The sequence below is a fragment of the Triplophysa rosa genome, linkage group LG7 (assembly GCF_024868665.1).
Source record: "Triplophysa rosa linkage group LG7, Trosa_1v2, whole genome shotgun sequence".
NCBI lineage: Eukaryota > Metazoa > Chordata > Actinopteri > Cypriniformes > Nemacheilidae > Triplophysa > Triplophysa rosa.
In genome coordinates this window covers 8,654,411-8,675,908 of record NC_079896.1, presented here as the reverse complement: position 1 = coordinate 8,675,908, position 21,498 = coordinate 8,654,411, and the positions used below count along the sequence as shown (strand labels likewise).

General features: G+C 39.5%; 1 protein-coding gene across 1 annotated transcript in view; it reads left to right on the top strand.

Moving 5' to 3' along the window:
• The first annotated feature begins 404 nt into the window (after positions 1-404).
• The window catches only part of pde4ba (phosphodiesterase 4B, cAMP-specific a), a 168,482-nt gene continuing 147,388 nt past the window's right edge, over positions 405-21,498 (top strand). The window contains exon 1 of the mRNA XM_057339051.1: positions 405-753. The gene's annotated coding sequence lies outside the window, so the exon portion shown is untranslated. The remainder of the gene's footprint in view (positions 754-21,498) is intronic.

Below are 21,498 nucleotides of genomic sequence, written 5' to 3'. Positions count from 1 at the left end.
TGTTAGATAATAAATCATTTTGCACATCATATTATTGTTTTACTGAACTGAAAAGCCACCAAACAGCCTTTATAGGCTATGTGCATGTCGCACTATTGGGGCATGTCACTGAAAGTCAAGGTGTGTTCAAAACATTTTAAACACTCCTTTATTAGCCTAATTGTCATGTAGCCAATAGTCGTGTATGTGTCTTTACGGAAATTGTCTTTTATACACCAACAAATTCACAGTTTATATCTGTTTAAATAAACCGGTTCGTATAAAGAAATAATATAAAAATAGGTATATGAACCAATGCCTGGCGATGGACATAAACTAAGCGGAGTAAATTGAGCATTCATCCTCCCATCCAGTGACTTAATCGCACGCACGCATCCCACGTCTGTTTTGACAGGCACATTGAACGTACACTGCTCGCGAACGGAAGCGCGTGAAGATCGTCTGCACCTTCTGCACCTTGCCGAAAGGAGACATAAACAAGCGTATTTCGAAATATAGTTGGAGTGCTGGTTTCTCAACGGATCCCGTCTTTCAGTTCACATTAGCACAGACTGAAAGCACCAGCAGCGTTGACAGACGCAAGCAGAGCACCGGGACAGAGAGATATGCTGGCTCCTTTTCACTGACCTTATGGGTTGTGCACACAAACCCAAAACGACACGACACTCGTGTTCTTACCGATCACGAGTTTGAAAAGGAGATCCTTTTGTGCCTATCTGTCGCCCACGTGGAAAAAGTGGATCCGTATTTGAGGTGAGAACGGGATATCCATATGCTCTTTCCTGCTTTTGTTTCATTGTTTACATTGTTGCCTTTATGTTGCTATACAAGTGTGACTGCGCGCTGTATTGTGATAACGGAGTGTGTGTTATCGGTCTGCGATCGTGGCGGGATGCTGATGTTGAACTTTGCGAGGATTATTTCGTGATGTCCGTATAAGTTGTCTTCCCGTATTTGACACTAGCGTTAGAATAACGGTTTCCAAACTGCCACATCATATTAGGGGATGTACCATAGACGATGCGGGTACTTTATTCACCCATTTTCTTTTATCTATGCTCTTCTGTCTCTTTTTAGCAGCCGTACAGTAGGCTACTAACGTTTGTTAGTGATCGGAATGAAAAGAGTTAATTTATACTACAGAATGGAAGGGCAGCGACTGGGCGAGGAATAAATGAACAAAATGACAGCCGTTATGAAAAAAAACGATTTCAAGTCAGAATACGTCACCCTGTATGCGTTATTGCGTGAATAAAGTGAAAATATACACATGGAAGCCGAAAAGAAGTTTAGATAGTCGATTTTAATATAAGGGAATTATTAAAACCAGCATTATAGATGATTGAATAGCTTGTGTTTGATAGGGAAACCCCAAACATGGCATACGTTTTTCTCTAAACAAACGGGACAAATTCTGTACAAAATTACAAAGTTAATGTTTTTTCCACAGAAATTAATTTGCAGAAATGTCAGATTTAGAATTCAATCTGGATTGAGGCTGTTGTGGTCCATTTCACATTTTTTATCCATGCAAGTGTTTAGGGTGCAGGAGTTTTGTTTTGTTTGGAGCAAACCTTTGAGCTCTGGGAAATATATCCTTCTATTGGCTCACAAACACATTATATCTCCATAATTTGTGTTTGGATCCACTAATGACCACAATAGACTGTATGTGTCTTGAATAATTCTCGTTTTCTACCTGCATCCTGTCATATTAACGCCTAACTTTATATGCTCTTTGTATTGTCAATGTAACACCAAGTATAACCAAGTAGGCCTAAATAAACAATGTTAAAGAGTACATAACTAGAGATTTTTAAGGTCGTCCTTTGATTTATGGAGTGTCCAACAACAAGTTTATGTACATAGAAGGTGTAAAAACACTATTATTTCGTAATAATAGCCAGTTATTATTTCTTAGTTACCTTACTTATTGACTGATTCTCAAATGATTCGTTCAGCGATTCATCTTTCTAATCCCCTCCTTTCCGCTAGCATAGACTGATGTGATTGGTCAGATGGTCTAGTCTGCTGTGATTGGTCTACCGCGAATGAGACTCACGAGCTACAGTGTTTGGGGGAGAAGAGTGAAGTTTTCGCGGGCAGTCCTAGCAAAACGTAGGCGGGGACTATATGTACTGACTTAAATCTGCGGCGATTTGCGAATCGGACTAGGGATGACTCGTTTGAGTGATTCAGAGTCGACTCCCTTTTTTTCCAAGCCAATAACTTTGTTATTCATTCACCTTCGGATTTACAACTTGGCAGTATGCTTACGTTCAAACATGGCGACATTAAACACTGAAATGTAATTTTCATGATCTCATGTTATGTACTCTTTAACACATTGAGTAAGAATATCTTTTCTGCTGACATGTGCAATAAAAAGCCCATGGTTTAGATGAGGTCAGTGCTGATGTTTTTTCACAAACTGAACTGTAGTTCACCTGTAGAGATGTCATTTGATACTTTCTCCTTCGCTTTGTTTCATTCTAGATGCTATTTGTTGACATATACATTTGTTTCGTTCCTTATAAATATCTTATTTAGGCCCTAATAAACCCATATTTTGGCAGGTATATTTTCCATTCAACATATTTTTTACATTTAATAGAATATGAAAGAGCTCTAAACTGTTTTTGCTGATGTTTCACGCAGTTTAATCTCCATTTTATTCTCCTGCTATAGAAAAACAGTTATTACTGTGCAGTATGTGGCATTGTGGCAAACTTATTGCAAACCATTGATTGAAAAGATTCAATATCTGACATGTCCAGAAAATGAGTGTGTGAGGGAGAGCATGTGTTTTCGTTTATCTTCCTATCACTAAGAGAGTATTCTCCTGTTTTGAGGCTTAACTCATGATTGCTTGTTCTGCGGAGACATGCATGTTTGCTGCCATCATCTGATAGACCATCAATCAGACTTTGGATGAGCAGATGGAACTTCAGTGACAAAGGGATGAGAGGTCTGCCTGATGAATGTCATTCGCGGTCCGCGGATAACACGTTCACCGCCTAGCTTGCAAGAATGTGGGATTTTCGTGTGTGTTTGTGTTGTGGCATTCCCACTTAACAGAATGTGTGTTGTGTGAGGTCTGTGTACTGTTTGTGAGAGGCTTGTTGAGCTTGCTTTTGTAAGCGGGTACCATGGAGATTTTCTCATTGTTTGTTTTTTGTGATGTCTTGGAGATTCTTCATGGAGAAGTTTTGTTCAGAACCTTTGCTATTTCAGCATCAGCACATGGCAGGTGGCAATACTTCAACGCAGTGCTAGAAAATAATAAGAATAAATCTCTTTATTCTTCAATAATTTCCTTATGTATGGAGTAGTTTTGTGGATTGTATGGGAAAAAGAGAAGATGGACAGGTCAAAATGTATAAGACAAGTTGGTTGGAGACTTCAGGACAGATCCAGAAGGTTGTTGGTCCAGAAGAGCCAGGGCAAATTGTCAAGTGGCATTCAAGTGATGATGTGTAGTTGTAGCATCTCAAGGACGAACTTATCCACAGGCAGAACTGGTGTTTAACTTTGCACCTGCCATATCAGCTTTTCAATCTCAGTATAGTACACAGGGACACAAAGTGAAACACATTCAACTAGGGATGTAACGATTCACTCAGCTCACGATGCGATGCGAGTCACGATTCTGATCTCACGATGCGATTTAGTCACGATTTACTCACGATTTATTTTGAAAAAATGAGTTGAAACAAATTAGAAATGAACAACTTCCCTTGCATTATTTCTTAAATGCTTCACGTTTCTTTGTATGATAAAATAATGTTTTATTTCAAATAACAAAACTAAACTGCAATTTTATAACAAATTAATAATAGAAAAAGTCTCTTTAATATAAACAAACTAATACTGTATGTGCTTTTCTTGGATTTTTTTGCATTTAAGAAATATCAGCATCCACGTTTAGATTTGCAGTGAAAATAGCGGCCCCTGCTGTTCAAAAAATGTATCGCGATTCAGTTCAAGCCTCAACCGATTTGAATCGTTGCTCATTACAACCGATTTTCAACCGGCTCACGGTGAATCGTTACATCCCTACATTCAACCATTGGACCAGAACTGTTGCAACAAATGAGAAGATGGAGGTTTTTGGCAGTGTTAACAAAATGCAGTAACCCGGAGTATACGGTCATTACACACGTCAGGTGATAAAAGTGATAATGCCTTCCTTGTAAATTTCATAATTTGTATTAAGAAGCAGCAACCATAAGAAAAAAGAGATAGGCGGATCGTTTCGCTAAGTCGCTTGGTTGGATCTGCGCCTTGTAACTGCACACAGTATAGGTGTAGGTAAACATCAAACATCTTTCATTTGCCTGTTACTGTGTCATGTTTTCCAGTGGTTTTGCCTTCATTGTGGACAGACAGATTGCATGTGCTGAAATCCTATTGCATCACGCCTGGTTAAGACCGGTTGTGTCATGGGTGACGATTGGTGGTTAGGAATATCCTCAAACATGATTGATTATGTGTCTGTTTACATATGTGTCACGCAGCAAAGAGACTCGGTTCTTAAATTTGACAAAAAGGGTGTGTTTTTCTTAGCTTTAATGAGAGCAGTTTACAATATAAACTGTTGTAACTTCAGGCTGTTTAAAATGTTGACAGTCCTCCGTCATTAAATTATGAATTTAGTCTTTGTCTCTCTTTATCTTTCCGTAAGACTTGTTGTTTAGGATGCACTTTTGCACAGTGAGGCCTTTTCTGAATGTACGACTGACATTTAGAGGCCCTTTAACATTAATGGTTTGTGATTAGGGGCCCTGAAAGGCCATTTCAAATTAATTATGCCATCGGTGGCCAGCATGGGAGGAATTTACATCGAACAACACATTTTATGGTTAGGCTAGCCCTGAAGGTACAGTATGCAAAATTTTATAATGCTCAAACTGGTCGTAACCTTTATGTGGTAATTATGCAAGGCCTTTTGTGAAAACAATCTACAGATGCAGCCCTAATGTTACTTTCTGAGGCTAGTAGGCTTATTAGGGGGAGAGCTTATTCTTTAAAGGTCCAGTGTGTAATTTTTTGGAGGATCTATTCTTGACAGAAATGCACTATAATATACATAACTATGTCTTCAGAGGTGTATAAAGACCTTACATAATGAAGCGTTATGTTTTGATTACCTTAGAATGAGCTATTTCTATCAACATGCACTGCGGGTCCCCTTGCATGGAATTCGACATGTTGTTTCTACAGTAGCCCTAAACAGACAAACTGCTCTACAGAGTGCGTTTCGTAAATACTTGATCTCCTTTGGCAAAGAAGCGAAAACGTGAAGACATCCTTGTCCTGTGTCAGCTACCATAGTGCTTCGAAAGGGAGGAGTGGAGTGAGCCGCTAACCTCAGCGCTAGAAGCGCTGGTAATACCGGCCCAGCCATCAATTGAACACCACCTTACCATTCAGCTCGGATTCTCAACTATAACACCCACCAAGTCTGCGAGGAACCTGGGGGTGATGTTCGACGACCAGCTGAAATTCACCTCCCACAACGCAGCAACCTCTCGAACTTGCAGGTATGTGCGCTACAACATCAGGAAAATCAGGCCGTTCCTGTCGGAGCATGCCTCTCAGCTGCTTGTCCAAGCTCTGGTCATATCAAGACTGGGCTACTGCAATTCTCTACTGGCCGGCCTCTTCGGTCTGAAAATGAGCGACGCCTGGTTGTTCCATTACAGCGAGGCACCAAATCGCTTGCAAAAACCTTTACTTATTCGGTTCCCCTTTGGTGGAATTTACTACCAGCCTCCATCCGAACTGCAGCATCCTTCACAAGTTTCAAAAAACAGCTCAAAACGTACCTGTTCCGCATTTATTTGACTAACCAGTAACTCTGTATGTCTGTCTGTCTGTCAAAAAAAAAAAAAAAACCTTGTTGGCCATTCTCTACTTTGCTTACTCCAGCTTTAATCCTCCTAGTAGCATGGCCTTGTAAACTAACGGTACTGTTTAGCGTGTTGACAAAATGTTTATATGCTCTCCTACTTGTAAATCGCTTTGGATAAAAGCATCTGCCAAATGATTAAATGTAAATGTAAATGTAGAAGCCACTTCATTTCATACACTGGACCTTTAAGTATGATTATTGATCCCAGAACTACTGAGCTACATGGTTACATTTGCTAAAGCATTTTTAAACAGTATCCTTAAATGCTAAACTGATTTGCAAGAGCCTAAGGGTTAAAACAAGTCTTTTGTGTCCTATGGAAACATGTTTAGCTTGCAAGTGAAATGGGGAAGGAAGAGGCCATTGATCGTTACTGGTGTGCAAAGTTTCATGGTTGTGGTTGCATGGTTGCTGCTTGTAGTGCAAACAAAATTTTATGAAGAGTATTTTGTCGACAAGCTGTGTACTTAAGATACAGTATTTGCGCAAAGCATTATAATGACCAATTTATTGTGGCCTCTGACAAAATATTACCACACTTATTTACTGCACGATAAACAAAGTTGAGAGCTGTTTGTTCCTATTTTCAGGTTCTTCCTGAATCGTGAAGACTAAAAGGGCTGTCTTATTTAAAAGATTATATAAACATTTAAGCAGAAATTTTCTGGTGATGTCTTTGCCAGATCTACAGTAAACGTGTCCAACACTGGTAAGTTTGTTTCGTATAGGTGTTAGTCTGAGAATAGACCATTGTCACATTATGTCATGTTGTTGCAACGGTTATTTTACTTCTTTTTATAGATGTTGTGTATTAGCCAAAAGATGAAATGTTTCAGTTATGGCAGCCTTCCACTCTGTGCCTTTATAGGACATGGTTCAATAGATCCATATTGATAACAAAGGAGTATTTTTTTCCCCACTTCTGATGATATAAGTAGATGAGTTGTGAGTACGATTTGGCCAATTTACCGCTGCTTGAGTGGCATTTTCATTAGTTGAGACAAATTGATCTAATTTTATTTGCTTACTGGAGTCCTTATGCAATTGTAGCTTTTGGGAAATATGAACCTTGTTTAATATTTTGCCTGGGCTGGTGTGTTTTATTTGAACTGAATTGCAGAGTAATGTTCTAGCTCAGCAGTGATTTGTGATAGTATGCTTGATATATATGAATGTGTATGCTAAATGTATGCTAAGATCCACTGGAATTTTGAAGGTTATGGACTGATGGTACATTTGCATTTATTTGCATGTTGTAAGTCAGGTTAACTTTTACATGTTGCAATATTTGTATTTCTGTGCTATAGTTTGTAATGTTTTTAGGTCGAGGTAAACCTAATTTTGTCCTCGCTTTTTTGCTCAATATCATTGTTGGCTCTGAAACAACATTTCATTTGTTTCTCAGTGCAACTATTTAACATATTACAGAATTTGTGGCTAATTCATGTTAATTACTGTGATGATTTACGCTTATTGAAGTATGATTATTTGGAGGTATGATCTGGTTTCACCTTAGTGACAGTTGTCTTTACACTGTGCCCTAACCGAATGCGAAATGTTGCCGACAGCTATGCCCTCTCATTCAATGGAAGTTCTGCACTTCGTATTGGATTGTTCCAATTGGCCAACCCTTTTTCACGTTCAGTGTGGACTGTGGACACACAAATTGGCTATCGCATCACGTCTGGTTAGCACACACTGTTAGAGGTGGTATTAGGGGTGGTCCACACATGCTTGCTAATAAGCAATATGAAATAAATAAATGTATAAATTGTATATTATTGTATCATGGTTCTTGTATAAAGTTCATATGAAATCACCACTTTGAAAAGTTAACTTCCAGTCTGTGTTTGTTGATCAGTCTGGCTAGTATCTAATAACATAACAATTTAATTTAATTTATTAAATATTTGTTTTAGTGTATATATATATTTTTTTAAATAAACAATTTGTTGAATTTTATTGTATGCTAATTTTATGACGTAAACAATTTGTTGAACGGGTCGTATAACTTTTAAATAACTCGCATTTAAGTTTAGCCAAGTAACGTTCTTCTACTGGTAACCCAAAATAATGCTGGCTAGACATACTTTTAACTTGCTAGCTAATGTAATTTACTTGTGATTTCTTTTTCTTGTTATCAGAAATAATCTGCAGGAACTCTATATTCTTTGCTGATGTATACCGGAATTTTAAGTTTGGGCCACAAAAATAATGTTTGTTTATGTTGTTGCTTAGAAACCATCTATAGAGGAGACTGGAAAATTAAGAAATCTTGTTTTTCAGTTTTTTACCATTAATTTATCAATATAAAACACCTCTGCAGGCCCAAAACTGCAGTCTCACAAGTAGGCCCACACAGGTGTCAACAGAAAGCTCTGCAGATTTACACAGAACTAGAACACAGGTCACTCACACATCCCCCACATTGCGTGTTTGTTTATTAAGATTTGTTTTATTGATTATTTAGCTATTGCGTAGCTTTCGAGTTACTGATCCAGCTTTAGTGGGTTTCATTTAACACATTCAATCATACTGTCATGATTCTGCCCCTTTTGGTCATGATTTTCTAGTCTTGTGGCAGGATCATGACACACCCATGTGTTTAGTGTGAGAGAGACATGGCATTGTTTATTTTGGCATGCCATGCGCTCTCTCTGGTCTCGTCCTTGTTCCCGCCCTCTCGTTTCCTCATTATTGATTGTTAATGACTTCATGCCCCGCAACTATTCCCCTCTTGATTTGATCCCTTATTTAATGCCCCTGTGTTTTCTGTCTTGTGCTGGTTCATTTTGATTCATTTTGTTCATGTTCACTCTCCTGCATTAAAGCAGTGTTTGTTAACCCCTCAACTACTTTCTGCGTCTGGGTTCAGTCCCTGCAAATCATGACACATACAGTATTTAAATCCATTTCGCCTGGATTCCCACTATGTTACAGAAAATGCAATCCATCTCTGGCTACGCAAGTTCCTCTAAATTACTCACTGAAAGTCATTTAGATTATTGTTTAGTAGTGTTGCTTTTGGTTGGGAGCTTTGTGTTTGTGCAGAGAACACTGCCGTTCTTAATTGTAAAGTATGACATGCATCAGATAAAGTGTTTTTTTTAAAAACAATGTACTTCGCTAGCATGACCTTAGTCAACTTGCCTTTAACAATGACAGCCATAAGCTGTTTTTGAGAGCTATTGTTGGGAGAATTTGTCGCTTAAGTCTGATCACATCTGCACAGGCAGAACTGTTCTTATTTAATATGCAGCTGTTTACTGACAGCACTTTAACATGTAAACAGCAGTATTCATGGTGGTGTCACAGCTATTGCATTGAGATATCAATTATTCAGTTTAAAAAATGACAATAAAATCCCAGGTCCACAGTTCAGCTTAAAGTCGTCTTTGTTAGAAAATCAAATACTGAGGGAAGCATGCTGTCACACTAATCCATATCCACATGACTTTCTTTTGAGAAACATAAAAGGAAAGGTTTAGCAGAATGTCTGAACTTTCATGTAAATACAATCCATTGGCCTAAAAATATTTTGAAAGCCAACAGGTGAAGAAGCCGAGGTGGCTGTTTGTGGTGAATTCACAGTTACAGTAAATGGCAGCCGTGATTGGATAAAAGCCTATCATGCTCTGTTGTTAAATCGATCAGATCTTGAGAAGATGCGTGACATTAGTAGCAATCAGTGTTCCAGTAAACATGATTTGGATGACTAACAAAACCCAAAGTTCATGCAGCAAGCTTATTGATCATCAAGAAAATGGAAGGCTTAGACCACATAATGTAGTCTGCGGTAGCTGTGTCATATTTTACTCGGTGGTGAGTTATAGGTGTACTGTACTGTGTGTGTGTTTGCGTGTGTGTAGAGAAAAGGAAACCTGTTTTTTCCACAGGGTGTCTGGAACGAGCTAATACTTCATGTTGAGAGGCTGGCCAAGCTGCTCTGTTTGATGCCTGCATGTGTGGCTTCAGAGAATTTATTTGCCTTCAGCTCTGTTATTATAACCATTATTATTACACAGCTCTGTGGAATACTTTATTCTGATTGGCCAATTGCGGCATCCATAGAAATTCAGTAATGATGACAGCTCAGCCTATGTCAGGGTCTCTGTCAACACTTTTAAGACCCAATTTTGAAGTGCCTTGAAATCTGCAGCTTTGTTCGAAGCATTGATGTAATTTCCTCTGAAACAGGAAATTAGGGTGGGGCATTTTGAGTGGCTCCTGCCCTTTTAAATAGTCATTAGCAGGACACTAGATTCTCTAGATTTAAGAGAGATTTGATTGGGCAGAAAAATTTGACGAGAAGCTGTGATGTCATAAAAATTGTGGAAGTGAGACACTGTAAGTTTTGAATGGTTATAACTTGCAAAGACTGCTTACATGGATATGAGGAGCTAAACACAACGCATCCATACTGACATGTCGCAGTTTGCTTCCATCTGCTGCATGGTTTGTTTTGAAAACTTTTTACATGCGATTACACAGCGAGACAACTAGTTCTGTATCATACGCCACAGAGAGCTCGCTCTTTTAAACTCCTCGCGCTCTGGGTTCATCTTCATCTAGAAACGTTGTTTGCTGTTGAGTGTCGTGACGCTTGCACATAGCACTGCATGCGTGTATTGGCCAGGACAACCTGAAATATTCATATGTATTATGATGTTTTTTAACGATCAAATGTTGGTAAAGGTTACAACACATGATTTTTGAAAAGAGCCACGTGTGGCTTGCGAGCCATAGGTTCCCGACCACTGCTGTACGCTGTCCCTTGCGTATGCGTGAAAAGGTAACTATACTTCAGCCTTATCACTGTATTTATGCTAATAGAGAAGCAGCACTTTAAGAGCTTTTCATCACGTTTTCAGGTTGTATCTTTCATGTTTATCAATTGTATCTTTCTTTAAAGACCTCTTCAAGCAATCTGTAGATGTCAGGCAAATTGATAAATCTTTCTAAAGTCCTATAATTGCAAGTGTCACCTTATGAATTTGCTTCACTGTAGAAATATTGAATATATATATACAAGTTAATTCAATAATGCTTACTTTTTAGGAAGTTTAACTTTTGCATTTGAAGTAAAACTTAAAAAAAATTACCACTATAGTTTACCTATTGTTTTTGTTGTAAAAAAATCTCACCGTATGTTAACTATAGGTTAACCATGAAATATGTAATAATTTTGAAGCAAAGTCCTAAATATTACCTTACCTAAATCATTTTTTTAAACTATTTTTTGTCAGAACCTATTAAATGATGATTACTTTTAGCCGTCATTCAGAATCGTAAGAGAATCGCAATCTCTATTTGAAACAAAATAATCATGATTCTCAATTTATCCAGAATCATGCAGCTCTAATGTTCATACTAAAGGCCAAAAAACTTTAATACGGACATTTAGTATTTTAAAACAGTATGTGAACTATGTTCAAGGTCAACGTTAAGGTTTATTTCAACTTATTATTTAATGTTTGATATTAAATATATAATTTAAATTGTTATTAAATAAATAATATAATTTTTTTATTTGAAATTAAAATTTGGCGCATTTGGCACGTTTAGATAAACATCATTGTATACAAGTAATTTAATTTGTGAAATTATAATAATTCAAAAAAATCTGTAAAAATACTCTTTCGGTGACATCGGTTGGGAGTGGCCACAGGGTCATGGTGCAACCACAAGGAACCAGCATTTGTAATTTTTCATTGGGAACCTTCAAAGTGCATTACTGTCATTGAAAAGCAGCGTGCAATCTGCTAAAACAGAGAACTGGCCGTCACATAAGACTACAAACCTGTATGTGACTATAAGAAAATCGCAAACTATGCAAAACACCTCAAAGCTAAACCAACAAATTAAAAAGTGCCTTTAAAATCCATCACTTGTAGTGAAAACTGTTGAAGCCCCCGTGGCCCTCAAGCTTATTAATTTGTGACAGCCAGTTTGATAAACAGCCTACTGAACGCTGGCTGAACTTATTTGTTGCGCACATTCGTTTTTTATATGAAAACGCAGTTCTTTCAGGTTGTGAAAATGTTTTGTATTTAATATTCGAGTGTGTGAATGTGTGTCTGACCTCTAAGCATATGCTCGGTGTGAAATTGTCCCTTAAACAGAGGGCTGGCCAGATGTTGAATTCCTCATTGCCAACTATTCCATGACATCACTGTGTCATTTTCTGCCAGGAGTCAACAGCTTGTCATTCTGTTCCCCAGGTGTGCCTTCTGTGTCATTTTAAGAGCACTGTGGAAATTGTGTCTTGTTCTGTTGCATATTTCATGATTGTTTCAGACAATGGAAGAATGGGCTTGCACCATCTGCTATACACAAGTACATGACACGTCAATAAGTTTAATAGAAAACAGGGTTAGAAAAGCACACATGAGAAACGTTAATACATGGGCAGGTGTTAAGAGCATGGTGGGTACAGTGAAATGGATTGATGATGGAAAATTACACTAGGGAGCATTTTCGGTAAACACTTTGTATTAACAATGTAATTATTTGGAAAGCGTATAGTTTCAAGGACCTTCCCCACTGGTGATTTCTAATAGGTGGAGCAGCTGGCACAATTGTAATGATCTCTGAATATTTGTTGCGGAACAAGCGTTGCTCCAGGGACCGGCTGTTTGCAGAGCCTTTGCTTTTCCGTGTCTTCACATTCACAGCGAATAATGAGAGAAAGAGACAGACGGACACAGGGAGAGTGGGAGGATAAGAGAGGGAAATTGTGCTGGAAACAACGGAAGCAAGTGGGAGAGAACGCACAAAATGGCCAGCCGAAAAGAGAGGCAGTTGCGTTGCCGCCGAAAGGTATTCAGAATTGGGAGATTTGGAGAATGAAAGAAAAGAATCACTGACAGATATGTATCCACAGTGGGGTGTAAACCTAGAAATCGTCTCCTGTGGGATTTCTTCTTGCTATTTTTTTCCATTACACACATGAGAAGTGAGGGCACCCTGAAAATGGCCTCCAAATACTAAATTCTGTCATAAATTCTGTCATCAAAAATGAAAATTCTGTCATCATTTACTCGCCCTCAAGTTGTTTCAAATCTACAAAAACGTCACCCTGTCTTGTCCAGCCGGCGATCCAGCCGGCGATCCAACCGGCAGTCCAGCTGGCGATCCAGCCGGCACCTAGTCCTGTCCAGCCGGTATCGAGTCCGGCCCAGCAGTCGGCAATCCAGCTGGCATTCCAGCCGGCGACTCAGCCGGCCTTCCTGTCTCCGACAAGTCCCCCCGGACTCCGCCCTCCCGAGCGCCACCCCCCGAACCAAGACTCCCACCTAGCCCGCACTCCTTTGGACTTCCCCCCTTGGACTCCCTCCCATGTTTGTTATTTTTATTGTCCCAACCCTTACATTATTATTGCCTGTTTGCCTTTGTTAAAGACGCAGTTCTTAATTAACAGCGGCCACTAGCTTTGTATTATAGATTTGCCATGAATTGCTCAGTCCAAACACGACGGTGGCCACCATAGTACAAAAAGGTGTCGTTCTTATGTTGACGCAGGGAAGAGATTTTGCGGGCATTAGAAAGACTGTAGAAAGAGCTATGACTTATGTATTACATAAAATAAAAGGTTTGTGGATTTTAAGTTTAAAAAGAAGGATAAAAGTCAGGCCTGCGCTAATATTATAAAGACTTTACAGCAGAGACACGTTAGGATTAAGTCTTTTAGCAGATATGTACTCACAGATATCTATGGAGATACTTTCCAGCAGAGAGAGACGTTGGAGAGAAAGATCGTCTAAAAATCACCTCCGAGGAGGTTGCTTTGATTCGGATCAGTACGTGAGTAACATACTAACATACAAATATATGTTGTTGTTGTAATATTAGCTGTGTGACGGAGCAGTTTTGAGCGTCATTGTTTATCTGGAACCGCTTTAATATTGTACTCGTCCAGATACTGGAGAGAAAGAGCGAGAGCGAGTTGGAGCAGAAACTGGAGAGCGAGCGAAAGTGCGTTTTATTCTTTTAGTCAATGATGAATAAACTTTCAGTTAATCCGCGGGTCACATGCATTCCGCACCGGAGAGCACAATCCGTAAGGATCACGGATCTTCCCGCGATTCGTTTCACCACGATACCGCAGCGGAGAGGAAGAGAAAACGCATGTTGTAGAGTTGTTTGTCCATTTAGGGCTGCTGTACAAAACATGGCGGCGAATTCAATGTATGTAGGGCCGCTCTGTATGTAGATATAAACAGCTTATTCTAAGGTATTACAAACTTAATGGTTCATTACGTAAGGTCTTTATACACCTCTGAATAAATAGTTTTGTATATTATATTGTACTTCTGTCAATAGATCCTCCTAAAAATGCTGTATTGTTCCTTTAATGTTCACCTTGTTTTGTTGGATGTTGTCTGTTACCCTGTCTGTCATGTCTCGTTATTCTGCCCCTTGGTGAATGCCTGGAGGCGTTCATTAAGGGGGGGGGGGCTTCTGTCATAGTTCTGCTTGTCATGTCTTTCTTGGTCTTGTGGTAGAACCATGGCAGAACCTCTTGTTATGTGTGGAGAGAAGCATATTATTGTCTGTCACGACATAATATGCATTAGTAATATTATTTAGTTCTTGCTTTGACCCCTAGAGGGAAGTCTTTTGTTTGCCGTGTGAGAAGTCTTATGTTTATAGTGTTTGTTCCCCCATCGAGGGTTTTGTTTTATATTTTAAATAAAATTCTTCGTTAACCGCTGCATGCATCTGGGTTTTTCCCTCCCAAACCGTGACATCATGTCATTAATTTGTTCAGTGCTGGCTGTTTGAAAGCTGGAAAAGGTATAATCTTTTTTCTTTCACACATTAGGTGAGGGATACTTGTTATTTTATATTGTTTACTTATTCTTTAATTCAGTTTGTTCTTGTGGAATAGTTTTTTTCTCTTGCTATTGATAGAACTGTTGATTGGTACAGTAAATGTTTATGTGTTGTTGATTTACTGTCACTCATCTGTTAAGCCTTAGTATTGAATGTAAAGACATTGACAACATTGGTAACTCTCTTGGTTTTTACAAGGTATGGGGACAAGACAAGTCGATCTTATTATCTGTACTTACTGACTGCTTTTGCCACTTAAAGGGATCGTATACCCAAAAATTCTTTCATCATTTATTCATCCTCATGTAAGTTCAAACATGTATGACTCTCTTCTGCAGAACACAAATGTGGATATTTTGATGAACATTGGTAACCAAAAAAACATCTATACTTCTATTAAGGACACAAAAGCATCTACCACTGTGTTTCAAAGAATAGAAAAACTCATATAACCTGTATGAATGACATGAGGGTGAATAAATGATGACTTTTTTTTGATGAACAATTCCTTTTTCAGTTGAATTCAGTTGGACATTCATTATATCTTAAACCTATATATGTCACGGTCCTACCTTCTTGTTTATGAATTCCTAGTCGTGTGGCAGGATCGGGACAGAGCCCTTAGGTTTTATGTGAGAAAGCCATGAGTTGTTTATGTTTTGACATCTCATGTGCTTTCTCGTGTCTTGTCATTGGCCCGCCCCTCTCGTTTCTTCTATTGCTTCCCTGCCATGTCTAATGTTTCCCACCTGCCCTGTGTCATTATCCCTCGTTTGTCTTGCCTTTAAAATGCCCTTATGTTTCATTGTCATGTGCTCGTTGATTGTATATGTATGTGCTTGTGAAGTGTACCTCGTCGTTTGCTGTGTTTCCTTACCTTGCCTAGTCAGTATACCTTGAGTATACCAGTATACCCCTAGTTTTGTTTTATCCCCTGCCTCTTGTCGTGTATGTTATATATTCTTCTCCGTCATTTTATCAGTAAGTTTGAGTTATCCTGTTTTCATGTTTTGCCCCCTTGTGGGAAGTCTTTTGTTTCATGTTTTCATTTTAGTTACTATCGTGTCTTGTTTCCCTCCATTGCGGGGTTTTTGTTTTCAATAATTAAAGTCTTGTTTTGGTTAACCCCTTCACGCCTTCCTGCATCTGGGTTCTTCCGTCACTGAGCCTTGACAGAATCAACGAGCCCGACAGAACCCAGTAGGCAGCATGAGCACCGGGCGGTACCACCTAGCTCGCCTCCTCTGCGGACTTCGCTAGGGGAGCGAGAGCGTGGATGAGTACGTGGAGAGGTTGCAGTCCGGTGCAGCCGGCGTCCCAGCCGGTGATCCAGCCGGTAATCCAGCCGACGTCCCAGCCGGTGCAGCAGCCGGCGTACAGTCCGGTGCAGCAGCCGGTGTCCCAGCCAGCGTCAAGCCCTCTCCAGCCGGCCTTCCAGCCGGCCTTCCAGCCGGCACAGCAGCCGGTCTTCCTGCCGGCCTTCAAGCCGGCGTCAAGCCCTGTCCAGCCGGCCTTCCAGCTGGCATCAAGCCCTGTCCAGCCGGCCTTCCAGCCGGCCTTCCAGCCAGCGTCAAGCCCTCTCCAGCCAGCCTTCCAGCCGGTGCAGCAGCCGGCCTTCCAGCCGGTCCCCCAGCCGGTCTTCCAGCCGGCCTTCCAGCTGGTCCCCAGCCCTGTGCGGCTGGCCTTCCAGCCGGCGCCCAGCCTTGTCCCGCTGACATTCCAGACGGCGGTTCCCCCCAGGACTTCCCCTACAAAGTCCCCCAGGACTCCGCGCCCTCGAGCGCAGCCGGGGACAAGAACTATTCCCCCTAAGACCCCTTTGGACTTCCCCATATGAACTCTTGTCTTGCCCCACCCCCCCTCCCTTGTTTGTTGTTTTTATTGTCCCACCCCAACCCGTTCGTTATCATTGCCTGTTTCCCCCTTGTCTTGATTACCATGTTTGTTTGGTTCTTGTCTTTGTCCCAGTCTGTCATGTCTTGTTAATCAACCCCTTGGTGAAGACCTGGGGGTGTTCATTAAGGGGGGGCTCTGTCACAGTCCTACCTTCTTGTTTATGAATTCCTAGTCGTGTGGCAGGATCGGGACAGAGCCCTTAGGTTTTATGTGAGAAAGCCATGAGTTGTTAATGTTTTGACATCTCATGTGCTTTCTCGTGTCTTGTCATTGGCCCCGCCCCTCTCGTTTCTTGTATTGCTTCCCTGCCGTGTCTAATGTTTCCCACCTGCCCTGTGTCATTATCCCTCATTTGTCTTGCCTTTAAAATGCCCTCATGTTTCATTGTCCTGTGCTTGTGAAGTGTACCTCGTCGTTTGCTGTGTTTCCTTACCTTGCCTATTCAGTATACCTTGTTTTGTTTTATCCCCTGCCTCTTGTCGTGTATGTTATTGTAGCGAGGAAGGCAGGGCGAGAGCCGTGGGGCGGGTAAGGCGGGGCCGGCGGCGTAAGTGGCAACGAGTGTCAGCTGTGCGACCGCCGGTCCCCGCATGCCTCACGGGGGAGCTCGGGAGCATAAGAGGACGAGCGACCGGACCATCGAGAGAGAGGACCCGGGCCCGGAAGTTAAGTGGAGTTTGTTTGTGTTTGTTTGTAGAATAATACAATAATAGAATAAAAACAATAATAAAACAGGCCGGCAGCCCCTCGCGGCCGACTGCCGGCCTGTTTTATTATTGTTTATTTACTTTGACGATTAAAGTTTATTGTTGGAATGATGCCGGTTCCCGCCTCCTTCCTTCCCTACATTGAACTTTATTACAGTTATATATTCTTCTCCGTCATTTTATCAGTAAGTTTGAGTTATCCTGTTTTCTTGTTTTGCCCCCTTGTGGGAAGTCTTTTGTTTCATGTTTTCATTTTAGTTACTATCGTGTCTTGTTTCCCTCCATTGCGGGGTTTTTGTTTTCAATAATTAAAGTCTTGTTTTGGTTAACCCCTTCACGCCTGCCTGCATCTGGGTTCTTCCATCACTGAGCCTTGACAATATAGGGATTTATTTCATTTTATTTATTTAAATGTAAAACTGAAAGCAATCTGGCACACCATATGCTCATTTTGATGTTCGAAAGCACAGTGCCCTGTCAACCACCCACAAACACGCACGGATAAATATATACGCACAAAGTTTATGTAATGTATGCATTTCTCTTTTAATCTTTTTTTTTGATGGGTGGGGCTGAGATGGCAAGAGCCACCTTATGACAGCAGCCATAATTCTTTCATTCAGTTTAGCAGCTTGGTTCCGTTTCAAGACATAAAAGCTTTGTCCTTTAAAATCAGCATTCGCTTCAGCAACAACCGCTGTGAATTTACATGAAAATACCTAAATAAAATGGTAATTTCTTAACTCTTCTATCTGGATTTTTCTTATTTTATAGAAAGTCCTCTGAGTTTTATTGGGACTACCCTGTTGAAAAAAACAGCATATGCTGGTTAGGTAGGTTTTGAAGCATGGCTGGTTTGTGCTGGTTTAAGATGGTCATTTGCTGGTTTAAGATGGTCATGAGCTGGTCCTAAAATGGTCATGTGTGCTGCTTGAGGACCAGCATAAACCAGCACATGACCAGCTTAAACCAGCTACCATGATTCAAAACATACCTAACCAGCATATGCAGTTTTTTCAACAGGGTAGAAACGGTACAAGATGCGTGAAAAAAGCAGCTAATACTGTCTGTGAATGTGGTCTGTCAATATGAGATATTTCACTCTTCCCCTTCAAACTTGTTTTAGGCATTAAAACCTTTGTCTCTAATATATCCATATATATATATATATATACAGTATATATATGAATTTAGTACATATGCTTTAATTAAAAATCTGTATTAAAAACCATAATGCATGTGTTTTCCTGTCAGAGAATAGTGTTGAAATTCACTCTGTTTTGAGATGTTTTTTCAGCATTGCGGTTTGTGTGGCAGGACCTAAAGTCATGTAAGCAATGCAATTAATGTGCCAATTAAAATAAGAAAAAATACTATTCAAGTGGCAGTTTCCTGGCTTTTAGAAAGAGGAGAGAAAACTGAGTTAACTAAAGTTATAATTTGCCTCCAGAGGCTTCACACAGACAAAGAGAACAAACAGCTTCCGGACAAATGACGTGGCATGCTGGCATCCACTGATGTTGATATCAGTCAATGGGCCAGTGCTGAATAACCTCAGGCATCTTACCCAAGAATCATGCTGTGATAATTTCTAGCTATGGCTTGCTGAAATTGATGCCCATGAGACATTTGGCAATGTCCTTACAATTACTATTGGCTACAGTTATTAGTCAGGAGCATACAAACCAGTATTATTGGTATAAAAATATTGAATATTCGCTTTGGATTTCATTCTTTACATTTACTATTACATGTTTGGCACAGTTTTATATAAGGCCTGCATTCAAGCTATATATTTTTTTATCTGTTTGTATTTCTTGGATATCTAACCATTTTTTTGTACTGCTAACACTATAGACTGAGATGGTACAAGGTTTTTATGGCAATATCATTTTTAACACTGACTTTGGTCATGGATTATCTGGGCAATTCCAGCATTATGGATGTGACATTTTTAGTCAAAACTTAAAATATGAATAGTCAGAAAACATTTATTATACCAATATATCGAATCATCTGTTTATATGGACCGTTATGGATGTGACAATTGACTTGCTATACTATTAAAAAACTGCTTTAAAAATGCAAAAAACTGCTTTTAAAACTTTAAGAGAGACTTCACATGGGTATTTAAACCACCAAGTATTGACATCAGACCTATCAGTGTGGTAAAAAAAGCATCTTAAGGTAGACATTTGCATGTAATTGGCCATAGAATACCTCCTGAAATCTTAAGAAAACAGTACTCTTCGACTTTCGAAAAATGCATGCAGAAGAAAGTGTTTGACCATCTAGGTTCGTGTCCTTCAGTTCAGGCAACAAACATGACGTGTTTACCTTTCTCAAGTCTCGATTTTTGTTTTGCATGAGCTGTTTGTCTGACCTTTTATCTGCCTTGACAAATATCCACCCAATTAGCACATTAGAAAATGACACATGTAGAGAAAACCAGTTAAGCATGATCCCGAGGGAATGACTAGATTTTTAATCTTGGGTCTGAGAGTTCTGTATAAATTGTGCTTTGAAACGGATTGTTTTAATGTAAAAAATCACCTGTGGATAGTCTTGACAGTTTCCAAATGTTAAGTATAGACTGAGTATAACAACTGTGTGCATTTCAGCCCACAACTGTACATCATTAAATCCATTCACACAAGAGATGTCATGTTGCTTAGCCGAAATGTCTGCCATTACATTGAGAAAATGTTTAGATATAGAACTTAATTCTGTAGTCGAATTTTGTGGTTTTTAGTGTGTGTTTTTCAGCTTTTATGATAGTGTTTGCAATATTTATAATACATACAGTATGCTGTTGCTGATTCAAAATGCTTGCATAAATAACTGTACGATTCACCTGCACATGCATGTCCTGGGATTTGAATCCATGGCACTGGCATTGGACTAACAATGCCCCCCGGCAGTTGTGCTGCAGGAAAGCAAATATAACGCTAACTGTGTGATGGTCAGTGTTGGGTGTAACTAGTTACTAAGTAATTAGTTACTGTAATTTAATTACTTTACCCTTGAAAAAGTAAAGTAAGGGATTACTCTTATTTTTTCTGTAATTTATTTACATTTACTTCTGATGTAATTAAACTAAATACTTTGTGTGTTTGTAAATATGTGTGTGCAATAGTGAAATTGACATCAAAATTCAAGGTCTAACTTTAAAATCCTTGCTTTAATGTATAATCCTCACATTTGTAATACTTTGGTCAGTTAATAATACTACTTTATGTAGTTTAATATTATTTATTTGAATGAAATAAATAAGCCGTTTCATGTCTATCCTTCAATCACTTAACTAATCAAGGTTGATGTAGGATATAGAAAGTAATTAGTAATAAGTAACTAAATACTTTTTGGAGAGAGTAATTTGTACAGTAATCTAATTACACAATTGAATATGTAATTAGTAACTAGAAATTAATTACTTTTTCAGAGTAACTTACCCAACACTGGTGATGGTACATCACAGATTGAACTTTTGTGATCTGATTCATGCTTAATTCAACTAGAGGTCGATCGATTAATCTTTTTTTGCCGATTAATCTGTGTTTTCTTCATTAATCGGCACCGATAACGATAATTTGAACTATCGGCAATAATCCCCACCAATAGTTTTTCCTGGTTGCGTTTGATCCAGACGCAGCAGGGAAAGCTCTACTGTGATACGCAGGTGGAGAGTTCCGAGTATAGTGTGAAAAAGCGACCTCTAGTGGTGGAAATAAAACTGACAGCCTGTTTGGTTTGGAGCTATACTGTACAGTTTATGGTTTGGAGACGCGAGACCACAGTCTGCACGAAGCGGAATACATCAGATGGGGGGTTAAAAGTTTCACAATAACAAGGTAGAGCCAGTTGCAGTAAACATGATGTTAAAAAGTAATTAATTTATTGAGTATATGCTGCATTTAATGGGGAACAGCAGTATTTTTGCCGACAGAACTGAGAGCGCGCTAACATTAGTAGCCTATTAACGTTAGCTTAAGAAGTTATAACAGGGTGACAAAAATACACGCAGAAATGTTTAAATTTTATTATTGTAACTATGGATAGGCATTTGTGAGTATTGTGTGTGTGCGTGTGCGCGCGAGATCCGCCTCCGAAATAGAAAACAGATGACAGACGGACGGCTAATGTTAA